A 12,597-nucleotide genomic window follows, 5' to 3' on the forward strand; every position below is an offset into this window, starting at 1 on the left:
CATTAACACAGGCCCCTTTCACTGATGGGTGGGTGTACTTGGCTGTCTCCACACCCAGACATTCCCATTCTGTTCACACAAATCTTAGCCTTTGTATTATAGCTCTTACAGTCAAACTTTAATGGTTGTAGCCCAATCAGGTTGCAAAGGAGTTCTGCACACCCATTTCTGAAGAAGTCAGTAATCAAAGTGCTGTTTCTTGCAGCCTCACACCCATGGCATACAGTCATTTCCACCTCTGTTATGAGAATCATGGCTTGACTTCGCGAACGAAGATTTGGGAAGGGCTTTTACCCATGCTTACTACAAGCGCGCTGATGACTAAGAAGGCCAATATGGGATAGGCAAATCCGGCTACAAAAAGCACAGCAGAAGGTCTCCTTGGGTGGAACAGGTGGGGCGCGATTCTTCCTGCATTGTCTTTTCTCCTCGAGACTAGTTCTTCGTGAGCTCTCAAAGGAGTCAGCGGCATTATGTATGGTGTGCCTCCAAGTCTCCTGATTGGAGGCCAAGGTGGACCACTGATGGTAGTCAATATGGCCAAGGCTAAGGTATTGTTTCAGGGAGTCCTTATAGCTCTTCTTTGGGGCACCTCTCTTGCGGCTACCGGTGGCAAGTTCACCGTAAAACACGATCCTGGGGAGGCGGTGATCCTAGAGACGTGCCCTGCCCAGTGCAGCTGCAATTTCAGCAATATGGCCTCGATGCTGGTGACCCCTGCCTGTTCGAGGACAGTGACATTAGACACATAGTCAGTCCAATGGGTGTTTAGAATTGTATGGAGTGTTATGAGAATGATTGGTTGAGTTTTCACCAGGATGTTTGCATTTTTAACCTGGTATCCCATTTATCTGTAGACCACTCATCAAGGTAGTTAACAGTCTTACTAAGGCATGCTTATCTAATCAAGATAAGCTCTCTACTTCAGATGCAAACTAAGAGTCTTTCAGCTGTTGCATCAGTGTCAGGTTTTTCAAAGTGTGGCTCTTTGTCTTGTATATAGTCGCAGTTTTGAGTACCTAAATTTTTCAGGGTTCATGGAGTTCCTGGTGCATAACAATAGAAAGCCAGTCTCTACATATACACATATACTACGTGTATCTACACGTGTATACTATGTATACAGAGGTGTATTTAAAATGCCTTTAAGCTATTTATTATTGACATCTCTTTGAAGAAATATAATTAGCACACATTTACATTTGATTCTTTTAGGGTTTTATTTTCAGAAGTGTTGAACTTTGTTTGAGGAGGATGTTCAACACCACAGTAAATTAGGTCAAATTTGAAGTAAACCTTCTGAACTGGAAGGAATGAGGAGGTGAAGAGCTTCAAGATCAGCATATTTAATAGATCACAGAATGGTTTGGGTTGGAAGGGACGTTAAAGATCATCTAGTTCCAACCCCCTGCCACAGGCAAGGATGCTTTTCACTAGACCAGGTTGCTCAAAGCCCAGTCTAGCGTGGCCTTGAACACTTCAGGGAAGGGGCATCCACATCTTCTCTGAGCAAATATTTCACTGTTCCTGTTGCATTGACTTCCTTGTTAATGTAGACAAAATCTGAATCAACACCACCTAATCTCTTTTGGATACTTTCAGCCTATTTTTAAAGCTTTCCAAAAGAAAACAAGCATGTTTTAGTCCCATTTGAAATGAGCTATTAGAGGTCTATTAGTAGAAGTTTGTTGCTTTGAGTGCAGAGATTTTACTCTCAATTCCCATGATTTTTTGTAACTGAATATTTGATTAAAAAAATGTAAAATAAAAAACGTTTTCAGTCTCTTTAGAGCATCACTCAGCATGGAAACCTACTGTGCATCACATCTATTGTGCATGGAAAAGCACTGCCAGAAAACAGGCCTTTTAGGAGCTGTGTAGGTGATGTAGGCTATATAGTTAAAATTGGAACTTGTGTTACTCTTGAAAAAAACCTGAATAGATACAAGGGCCTCCCAAAAGGTCAGACTGACCTGGAAACAACACTAATGAAGATAATTGATAGCTGAGAAAAAGACCTCATGTAGGTGGATTATGAAACAGGGCTAAAGAATTTCTTATCAGAAAATACTACCCTTGAAAACTGGTACCCTCCTGAAAACACATGGACATCATCAAGATATGAATTCAGTGTGTCAGCAAGACTTGATTAGGCTGTCTTTTAGATGATCTATCCTCATTATAACTTCATTTGAATATTAAAAATTGTGCTTGAGGTCGAAAGACCTCCACCCAGGTTAAAATACCCTTTCCCCGAGCATCTGTAGTAAGAAATCGATGTAAATTAACTACCCAATTGGTAAATGGCGTGAGATTCACGGGGAGTTAGTAACCTGAACTGACCTGTGTGACTAACTATGTGAATTTTGTATGGGTTGGTGTGGTAGCAGTCCTCTTTGCACATAATAACAAATTATGTGCAACAAACAAATACCTTGGCTCTATGTGTGAACTGGGTGTTGTGCACCAGGTGATACATGCTGGGTTTAAGACAACTTGGGTGCATTTGAACTGTGTGCTGTCACATTAAGTAAAAAAGGAGGTGGGTGGACTAGAGGGATCACTCTCTGCCTGCATGATAACGGTGTGATGCCAATACACAGATCAGTATGTATCTCCAGTGCCAGTTGCCAGACTCTTTGAAATACAATGGAAGATAATATGCAACACCTTTCATCGATGTATAAAGGAAGAGCAGAGGAAGCACATGGTTTGTGATGTTCTTGCTAGAGGCACACAAGTGTTAATATCATCTTGAGATAAATGCCTTGGTGCTTTGAAGCTAGCAAAGCATCCAGCTAGCCCTTCTGAAGACCAGCTTTGGAATTTCCTGGCAGTGACCCAATGGTGCTGATATCCCTGAAAGGAGTGTTACTTCTTGTATTCTCATGCAAGACACTCATCGTTGTTAGACAAGGTAAAAAGAATGACTGTTGATTTGGGGGGGGGCCCGCATGCTTTTGCTTTTATTTTCAGCATTTGAGAGTCCTTTTCAATGTGCTTCATTCAATGCAGCCGTTGTTGCAAGCCTGCAGTTTCTCCTTTTCTTTCTGCAGGGATTTCTCACAAGTGTGTGTGGTAAACTAACTCTTGGAACTAAAGGGGCTTTCTGTAGCTCCAGTACTTTTAATACTCCTGATTGATTAGGACACACATCGGAAAGAGCCTTTAGAGCTAGCGACGCTGGTCACTGGAATATGGTGAGGACTAGGTGCCAAATGGAAGTAGCACTTGGTGTAGGTTTTAATACTCCTTCATGAAGTTAACTCAATCAGCGTCTGTTGCTGTTTTAAGGGAGCAATATCTAACAGAGGAAAGGTAGTGTAGCTTATTCACTATCCACCTAATGCTGATGAGATTAGAATATCCATTACACAGGAAAGTAGAACCATAAATGGCCATTACCTATCACATGGTCTTGCAGCTTTCTCCCATGAACCACTTTTCACACTCAGCCCTGGCTGTTACTCCTAAAACACTGTAACAAGTTTGTGCAGATAGCTTCCACACATTCTGTTAGAGGGTGAGAAGGCAAGCTCAGCACCTAGAGGAACCCCTAGCAGAAGTTACATGGCAGTAGCCTTTTCTCCTTTTTTCAATGCATTCAGGCAGAACTACAGAGAAAAAAAAAATCTGAGATGTCTAAAATTTAAGTAGGGATGGACCTTCTATCCTCAAAGAAGTAAACGCCCCCTTCAGATACATGTGTGGGCTTCATTCCCTGCTTGTGTCTCATCCTGACAAGCTCCTTGCAGCTCTCCTCCAGTGCCATAGCAATCTCACCTGGTGTCAGAGGGCTATGAATAACAAGGACTCTCTAATGTTTTGGTCACTTGCACACACTGATGACTCAGTAGCTCCTTCTGGAAGCTCACACGGAGCATCTTGAGCCCCACCTCCTCACCTCTGTCAACCTGTCTCTCTCAGTAGTTAGACTACATTAGACTTAAAGAGAATTTGGCACCTCTAGCTGGCCAACCACACAGCAGTGGACTGTGCTTCCCCTTCTGCCTTGCTCCTCTGGCATTTCTGTATGTCTCTCCCTTCTGGGCTGCCTGGCACTGTGCAGTGTGGAACTTTCACCATCGCCAGAAATGCCCTAACCAGCTGAAAGTGAGGTGGAGATAACCCTCTGTCAAATTCATTATGGGCTCATGCTTCTTGTCACCTCCAAATTTTCCAGTTCTCTACAAGTTGAGATGTGGCCAATGGGTAGAAAGAACAAGTAAGAGATCTTGAGAAACCCAACCCACAGGGCTATACAAGCTGGTTGTGAAAAACAAGCCTTGAGGGAAGTGCTAATAAACTGCTTTACCCAGGATGGTTGCAGGAAATCATGCTGCGCTTGTGTCAGAATAGATCAATTTGAAAATACATCCTCTATTTGCTATGCCGTAGGTGGACTTCTGTGTTTTCTTTGGTTTGCTGTTCTTTTTTTTTCTTCCTAACACTCCCCTTGATATGCAGATAGACTCCACAACTTGTGAAGGTTGTAAAGTAGGTATACCTTTATTCATCTGAGGTGCATGGGGGATTGATCCTCCAAAAGCATGCGCGCCCCAGTGTTGTTCTCCTCCATACATTAAGCTTTTTAATACACCTATACATATTCATGTCCTATCCCTGCTTCGTATTATAATGAACTCAAAGGTCCTTTGCACATGCACAGTGCCTCCTGGTGGTCGTGGGCAAGGGTCTTCAGATGAAGTAAACAAGTCTTCCTCAGGCCTGAACTTGTCACCTTTGGTCGTTGCGCATGCTCCCTGGTTGTTTGGCCACTGCAAAGCTGTTCTCAGCCGGTTTAGGGGTCCAGAGGGCAGGAACCACGTTACGGTTCCTTCCTCTTATCAATAGCCTTACATCCTCCCATCCTGCTTTGGCAAGCACAATAAATGTTAAGCAAGCAGTATACGTTGTTTAGCAAACAGCTGCAGCCTCTAATAAATCGTCCTTAACCCTAACTGTCTTGCATTGGTTAACCCCTCTCATCAACCTTTATATAAATTGGAATATTTTTCCTTATCAGAAGGTTATGTTCTGGTACTACATGGTAAGGCACAATAGGTATTTGCTAAGTGATATATCTGTTGAGTGAGCCATGTAACTTAAGCAATACCCCCTTGTACAACCCCCCTGTACAATTTACCTAACACCCCTTGTACAATAGTCCACATCACCCTCTCAGCTTCTAGGAACCTGATTGTCAGACACTAATTACCTTGCTTACAAAATGAGCTGTAACTGGCTGGGAAATCCAAATGTTCCTTCTCCTTCCCCACCCTCTGAATATACTTATCTGACCTTTATTATTTAAGCCCATCAAATAAAACTGTTAAGGCCAAGCAAAACTAAATCCTTCAGAACCCTGTCTGCCTGGCCTTTATAGTCACTTTCTTCCAGACATCCTCCAGCCTGGTCATCCAGCATTCTTCCTTCAGAAATAATGAACAAGAACGAGATTCACTGATGAAAATTCACAGAGTTGTGCTAAAAAGTTTGTCTGTTTTTCCTAACAAGAATTTTATTCCATTGCTGCATTTCTGTGGTGCACTGGAGCAATACAGACTGCTTGTCTTTAAAGCCAGTGGAAAAGATACAGGTGTCTGAAGAGCAGAAGTTCAGGGGGAAGACTGATCAATGGCAGTGCCAGAGGTGATGAAGTCCACACAATGTTTTAAGACAGAAACTTGAAAATAACTGAATTTGATTAATTCATGCCATGATGTAGGCTCATACCATCCTGAAGAAACAGGCTAACCACATGTCACGGGAAAACACAGTGATGTACCCAAAGCAGGTAACCCGGGCTGGTGTAACTGGCAAATCAACCAGGCAACACAGAAGAGCTGAAAAGGTCAAATATCTGACAGAAATTGATGGCACTGTATGATTATTTTTTTTTCTTGTTCAGAATTAGATATAAATGGCTGAACTTGCTGATACTACTCGTCTAAACGCATGAACCTGTATAAATCCATGGCTTTTATGCTTGAAACGTTAATTTTTCATGTTTTGAAACTTTCAGCCTTGAAAAAGGAAGTTCTATTTTAAATTAATTAATCTACGATTTATACAGTGCTTATGTTGCTATAAGAACATGTAATGCATCTTTGGGATAGATTCTTCATTTGGTGTAGAGAACATGACTGCATCTGCCAGTAATTTTGCTTATTAGTTAAGCAAGATAGTAAATGTCTGTGAGAACACTATATATATCCATTTAAGCATACATACCAAGCATTTGGGCAATGTATGACATTTTGTTAGCACAGTGAAAAAGCTTTAGATAGATGGACAGATGGGTAAACACAGTTTAGCATGGGATAATAGGCTAGTTAATCTATGTTTAAATTGTTGGGCTGCTTCTCCTTTGCACCTGAACTGAATAAATGCTCTTTGTGTGAGAAAAAAGGTTCTGCTACTGATTTGTACTATTTTGACAGCAGTGCCTCCTAAATTATCTTCAGTTATAATATGTATCCAGGAAAACACTGGGAATCTATTAATTTGTTCCTGTGAGATACATCATACCACTGCTGTCTGACCTTGCCTCCCTACCTTGCTTTTCGTTTATCAAGGCAGGATGGTTTACACTGTGCTTTGAGACAGTTCATTTGATGATGAATTGTTCTAGTTGGCCTTAAATGAGCTGCTTATATCCTGGGAAAAGAAGAGCTATGCACATAAACAATGTCTATCTCTAGTATTACAGGAGACATGAGCTCAGAAAAAGAGACCACCTCTAGACAGAGTGCTCCCACTAATCCCTCAGGGCCCTGCCTTTCCCCAGATCACCAAATGTTACAGGTACGGCTTCTGAATGTAACTAAGAGCCACATTTACACTCGGAGGGTGCTAAATGAAACTGGCTTGGGGAAATAAGTTAAAACCACAGAATCCTTAGGGTTGGAAGGGACCTCTGGATATCATCTATTCCACCCCCACGCCAAGGCAGAGCCACCACACATCTGGGACAGGCACCTACACATTTGATATATCCAAGGTCCTGAGTAGCAAGCACACAGAGTTAAGGTTCAAATTCCCTGTGAGACACACAAATCATGACAGTCAAATTCAGAGTCTTATTTGTAAAAAAAATAAAAAAAGAAAAAAAGAAACATGAACGTGCAGAAACACACAGTTTGCTACAGGGCTCGTTAAAAATAATTGCTGGTAAAATACAATTTCGACTGCAAACAACGCATCCCATCTTTATTCAGATCTTTGTTAGTTTAGCAACTCTCAGTTTCATTAAATAGGGCCAACATTCTCAGGATTCCTCTGACACAAGGATCCTTCCAGGACCTGCGAGATTATCCAGTTCCAATCTAAAGACACTTACAGCAAGGAGGAGTTACTAAAGACTGAGCTTCGGTAAAGAGAAAGAGAGTGAGAGCAAGCCAAATCCATTTTCTCACATAAGTGAGGAGAATTTATACCTGTCATTTAGGTTTGTGGTGAGTGAAGTCAAGGTCCCTTGCGTGGTATTTGGATATACCTGCTCTGCTTCTACCCTTCTTTTCTTCTCTCTCTCCGTCTGTTGCTCTTTTGCTCTGTGGAGACTCCATATTTATGTGAGAAGTTTACGTTGATTTTTAGAGAGTCTTTTCAGTGTTGCATGCATTAACAGAAAGAGGCCTTTCACTTGCAAGCAGTGTTTGGCCAGCACTGACAGAGAATCAGGGTTGCTGTGAGTCCTGGGCTGACTCGGGGAATGGCAGATGGGAACAAAAGACACACCAGAGAGCCATTATGTTGGAAAGGTCATTCAGGGCAGAGGCAGCTGCAGGTAACAGTCCTTTCAGCAGCTAACAGCTCTTAGCTTGCTCCAGGCACCTTCCCCCCACTCCAGCCCCACCCCAGAAGGAGAGTGGGATAACATGCTTGGAAGTGGAACTGCACCAGGATGCATCCCAGCCCATGTGCATCACAGGTGCTGGGATCCCTGAACTTCCACGGAAGAGGGTTCAATTGATTCCTTCAGAAGCACTGGAGCCTGACTGCCCCATTCAGCCCGTTCACTTTCCTTATTGCCAAAGACTCCTGTCTGCCCACCCACGCTCAGACACGGCTGGACAACGCTTTCTGCTTAACCCTTGCTGCTTCGCATCTGACTTCATGGCTGTGAGTCAGTGAACTGCCTGGGAGCAAGCTGGAGCTCTGTGTTCCATAGAAATTGCTTTCATCCAGGACTTTTGTGGGATTGTTTGTTTACTCTCAGATATAATACATTTTACATCTGCTGTTGGTAGCCATAGTTACTGTGACACGCGGATAGACTCCACAACTCGTTAAAGTTGTAAAGTAGGTGTACTTTATTCAGCTGAGGTGCATGGGGATAGCTCCTCCAAAGGCATGCGCACCTCAGTATTGTTTCCCTCTACATTTATTCTCTAAAGTTATACCTATTTATAAGGTTGCACAAGACGACTATACATATTCATGTCCTAACCCTGCTTCCTATTATAATGAGCTAGAAGGTCCTTTGTGGACCTTCTGGTCATGGTCGTGGGCAAGGGTCTCAAGATGAAGTAATGAGTCTTCCTCTTGTAAGTAAGGGTCTTCAAGATGAAGCAAGTGAGTCTTCCTCAAGCCTGAACTTTTCACCTCTAGCTGTCTTGCATGCTCTTTAGGAGTCTGGTCAATGCCCAAACCACAAAGCTGGTTTTCACTGGAAGTAAGTAACTGTTTCTCCCCCTTATCACTCTGTTTCTCCCCCTTATCAGTCTGTTTCTCCCCCTTATCAGTAGCTTATTGTCCTGGTACTGCATGGCAAGCATGGTAGGTATTTGCAAACAATACTTTCTGTTAAGCAAGCAAAATTCCTTTAACCCCCCTTTGTACAGCCCCCCTGTACAACCCCCCTGTACACTGGTAAACCCTCTGCATCAACTGCAAGTATTAAACTTATTATAAGATCCTGAACATGGGTCAAAATGACCTCCATTAACAACAGGGAATGGGTAAAACCAGGCCCTGGTTCTATTTAAATGCTCAAAGGAGAACAGTCAGGATTGATTGTATTAAAGATGAGTCATTTGACAGCCTGGCAAAGTAACCATCTGATTAACTAACTTGGCAATGAAACTATTTTTTAAGGCATCCTGAAGAGAACTGCTTTGTTACAGCATTAAAATCAAACCAACAGGTCAAAAAGAACCCAGCCCAGGTGAAGCCCCTTTCTCTGAGCATATGTACTTATATTAATATATAATAATATGTTAATAACAAATCAGTATGTAGCAGGTGTGCACAAAGTACTATTTTTGTATGTAAAAGAACATCGAAACTTGCTGTTGGTGTGCTTGATTTGAGGAGACGTTCATGGAGCACCCAGGCCTGAATAAACACAGTATCTCTCCTGAGTGTGTGGAACTGACTTACTGCACAATGGGTATTGATACGCAGGTAGACTTCACAACTTGTTAAAGTTGTAAAGTAGGTATGCTTTATTCAGCACTGAGGAGCATGGGGGATCGCTCCTCCAAAGGCATGTGCACCCCAGCGTTGCTATCCTCTATATTTATCCTCTAAACTATTACATATGCATTAGATTATGAAAAAACCCCAAAACTATACATATTCATGACACATCCCTGCTTCGTATTATAATGAGGTAAGAGGTCCTTGCTTGCATAGTGTCTTCTGGTGGTCATGGACGAGGGTCTCAAGATGAAGTAAACGAGTCTTCCCTGAACTTTTCATCTCTAGTCGCTGCACATGTTCCCTGGTGATTTTGTCACTGTCCAAACCACAAAGCTGATTTCAGCTGGTTTAGGGGTCCAGAGAGCAGGAGTTACTGTTCCTTCCTCTTATCAATAGCCTTGGTCCTCCCGCCCTGTTCTGGCAAGCACCATAAGTGTTGAGCACGCATGTGTTGAGCACCCTTTTGTTGAGTAAGCATGGGTAAGCAGTAACATTGTTAATCAAGCAGCTTAACCCTGACCCCCCTATACATTGGTTAACCCTTCACATCAGTACAAATCTGCTTTTCAGACAACATGTCTCCAGAATAGTGTTGCCAGGATTTTCGTACTTTCTCAGGTCTTTATTTATGGATAAACACTTGTTGCTTGATCTGAATAGTCCAAGTAAAGTATTGACCTGGTTCATTTAGATTCACTTACATTTTATTCTGCATTGCCTGGCTTCGCCCTAGTGAGGTGCCTGTACTACAGTGGAGGGGCAGAAAGATGCACAGAGCCAGTAAGAGCCACAGAAATACATACTTATGAAAAGCATTCTCACGGTTTTTCACTCACGTAATAATAAACAAAAATGCTGGCAGTTGTGAAGTCAAGTTTGCTACACTACCAAATGAAGAACCTAGCCCAAAGATGCACTATATATTCTTACAGCAAAATAAACCTAAAATAAAAGGTGATGATGAGCTGTTAAATTTGCTCAGCCCTACAATGGACTTTACCTTCTGGGTGCGGTTTCACAAGGGAATAAACTGATGGGATAGAATAAGTCTCAGTCCTCTAGATCTCATCCTGCCTCCTAGATATGTGGTGCCAACCTCACTCTTGTACTTCTGCTTTTCGTTTCCATGGGAGCAGATGGAAATAGCTAGCTAACTAGCATGTTATTTTTGTTGGTGTAAAAACTCTCCTCTGAATTAAACCAATATCCTACAGTGGATTTTAAAGTGGAAAATACAATGTGCATGGAGATAGTCAGTACAGGGGGCTCCTGGTAGTTTGGAGCTGGGACACTGCTGAGACACAGCTGAAAACTACATCAAGGGGATGGGATTAACTGCAAAAGAAATGTGCCCCACAAGATACACATTTTCCTACAGTGTCTAAAAAACAGAGTAGTTATGTTCAGAGGAGAGTAAGCTCAGAATATATGCTGTTGCTTAGGAATGAACACATTTGTGAAAATGAGCGTATTTTCCTGGGAAAACTATTGTGCAACTGATGGAAGCAAGACTCTCTGGATTTGTTTTCGATTCAGCAGGAACAAGGTTTAGATTCAACTGGTCTGCTGATCCAGCAGGTCTGCGGAAGCAGTTGTTAACAGCTGCTGACAAACAGCTGTGAAAGGAAACTTTTTAGCTTGGATATCCAACATCCATCACGCTTTAGATGTGAATCACATCTGTTAGGTTTGTACTCATAAGGCTATATTCCAGGTGCGGATGGTTAAGCACCTTCTGCTTGCTTTAGCTATAGCCAGGAAAAAGGTTACATGCAAAAGCCAGTCTATACAGGAAAGTAGCTCTATACAGAAAGTATATACAGGAAGTAGCTCTTACGAGGAGGCGCCCCACAATTTGTGGCTTGGGAGTTCTAGTTCTGGGAAGTCTCGTGAGATCAATGAACAGAGAGGCAATAACCAAGGAATTCGAGCTCCCTGAAAACTGCAGTATGAATTACCCCTAATTCTTGTGCACGAAGATCCGGACGAGAACAGCGGGCTGTAAGTATCGTTCGGTTGGGTGGGAAGGCTGGTGTATGTGTGTATCTGAGACACAACAAGGTTGTGTGGCTTTCCTCTAACCATGGTTTCAGTGAACAAACCAGTCGGTGAAGAGACGGAGTGTATGGTGAGACAGAGACCGGGTACTCTGAGTCTGTGAAGGCACAGGTCAGGATATCAGGATCTGTGAAGCAAGTGTGGACCTCTTCTAAGCGCGTTTCCAATCTCCTGCGAGGGACTTGGCCGCTAAAGTAGGGAAGTGATAGTGATTGATTGAAAGGAGGCACACCCGGGGGGAAATGGGTCAGAGTAGGAGTCGTAACTCTAACTCAGGAAGGGGCCCATGGAGAGGTCCCAGGAATAGGACAGGGAGCGAGTTACCAGAAATAACCCCACAGTCCCTTGGGGTTAATGCTTAACTACTGGGATTCTTGGCCATCCCAGGAAGGAAAGAGTAAAGAAAAAAAAAAAATAGTCCATTAGTGCATGGAAGTATGGACTAAAGAAGAAATTCGGCCTGACCATTTATATTGGCCAATATTTGGGTCTTTTGATGACTGGATATGTCAGGCTTTAAATTTATATGTAAATGACAAGGAACCTTTCAATCAGGAGGAAAGTGATTATGCAGCATTCTGTCGACTCCCCCATCTTCCCCTCCCTCTAGTCGTACCAGAAGTAAAATGAGAATACAGGAAGACGAAAATTCTCAGGAGGAAATAGGAGAAAAGGTAACTTTAGTACCCCTCCGAGAGGTTCCCACAGGAGGAAATGTAGGAGGGATTAGATTTGTAGCAGTACCCTTGAACACGGGTGATGTAAGATCCTTTAAAAAGGAAATGAGTCAGTTCTTAGACGACTCCTTAGGGGTTCCTGAACAATTAGATCAGTTCTGAGGCCCTAATACTTATACTTGGGAAGAAATGCAGTTGATATTGGGAATATTATTTACTGCAGAAGAAAAATCTATGATCAGACAAGCCAGAATGCGAAACTGGGAGAGACGACATCAACAGGGTCCTCCCAGAGAGCAAAAATGGCCAAGAAAGAAACACAAGGGTGTCTAACTTGCCTAAAAATTAATAAAAAACAAATGAGACAAGCTCCAAAGCGGGGAAGACCTTTAGCCCACCGGCCTTTTAAAAGAATACAGGTTGATTTTACCGAACT

The sequence above is a fragment of the Neopsephotus bourkii genome, unplaced genomic scaffold (genome assembly GCF_033783945.1).
Source record: "Neopsephotus bourkii isolate Nb327-2 ecotype Australia unplaced genomic scaffold, CSIRO-AGI_Nbou_v1 NB_690, whole genome shotgun sequence".
NCBI classification, from domain to species: Eukaryota; Metazoa; Chordata; class Aves; order Psittaciformes; family Psittacidae; genus Neopsephotus; species Neopsephotus bourkii.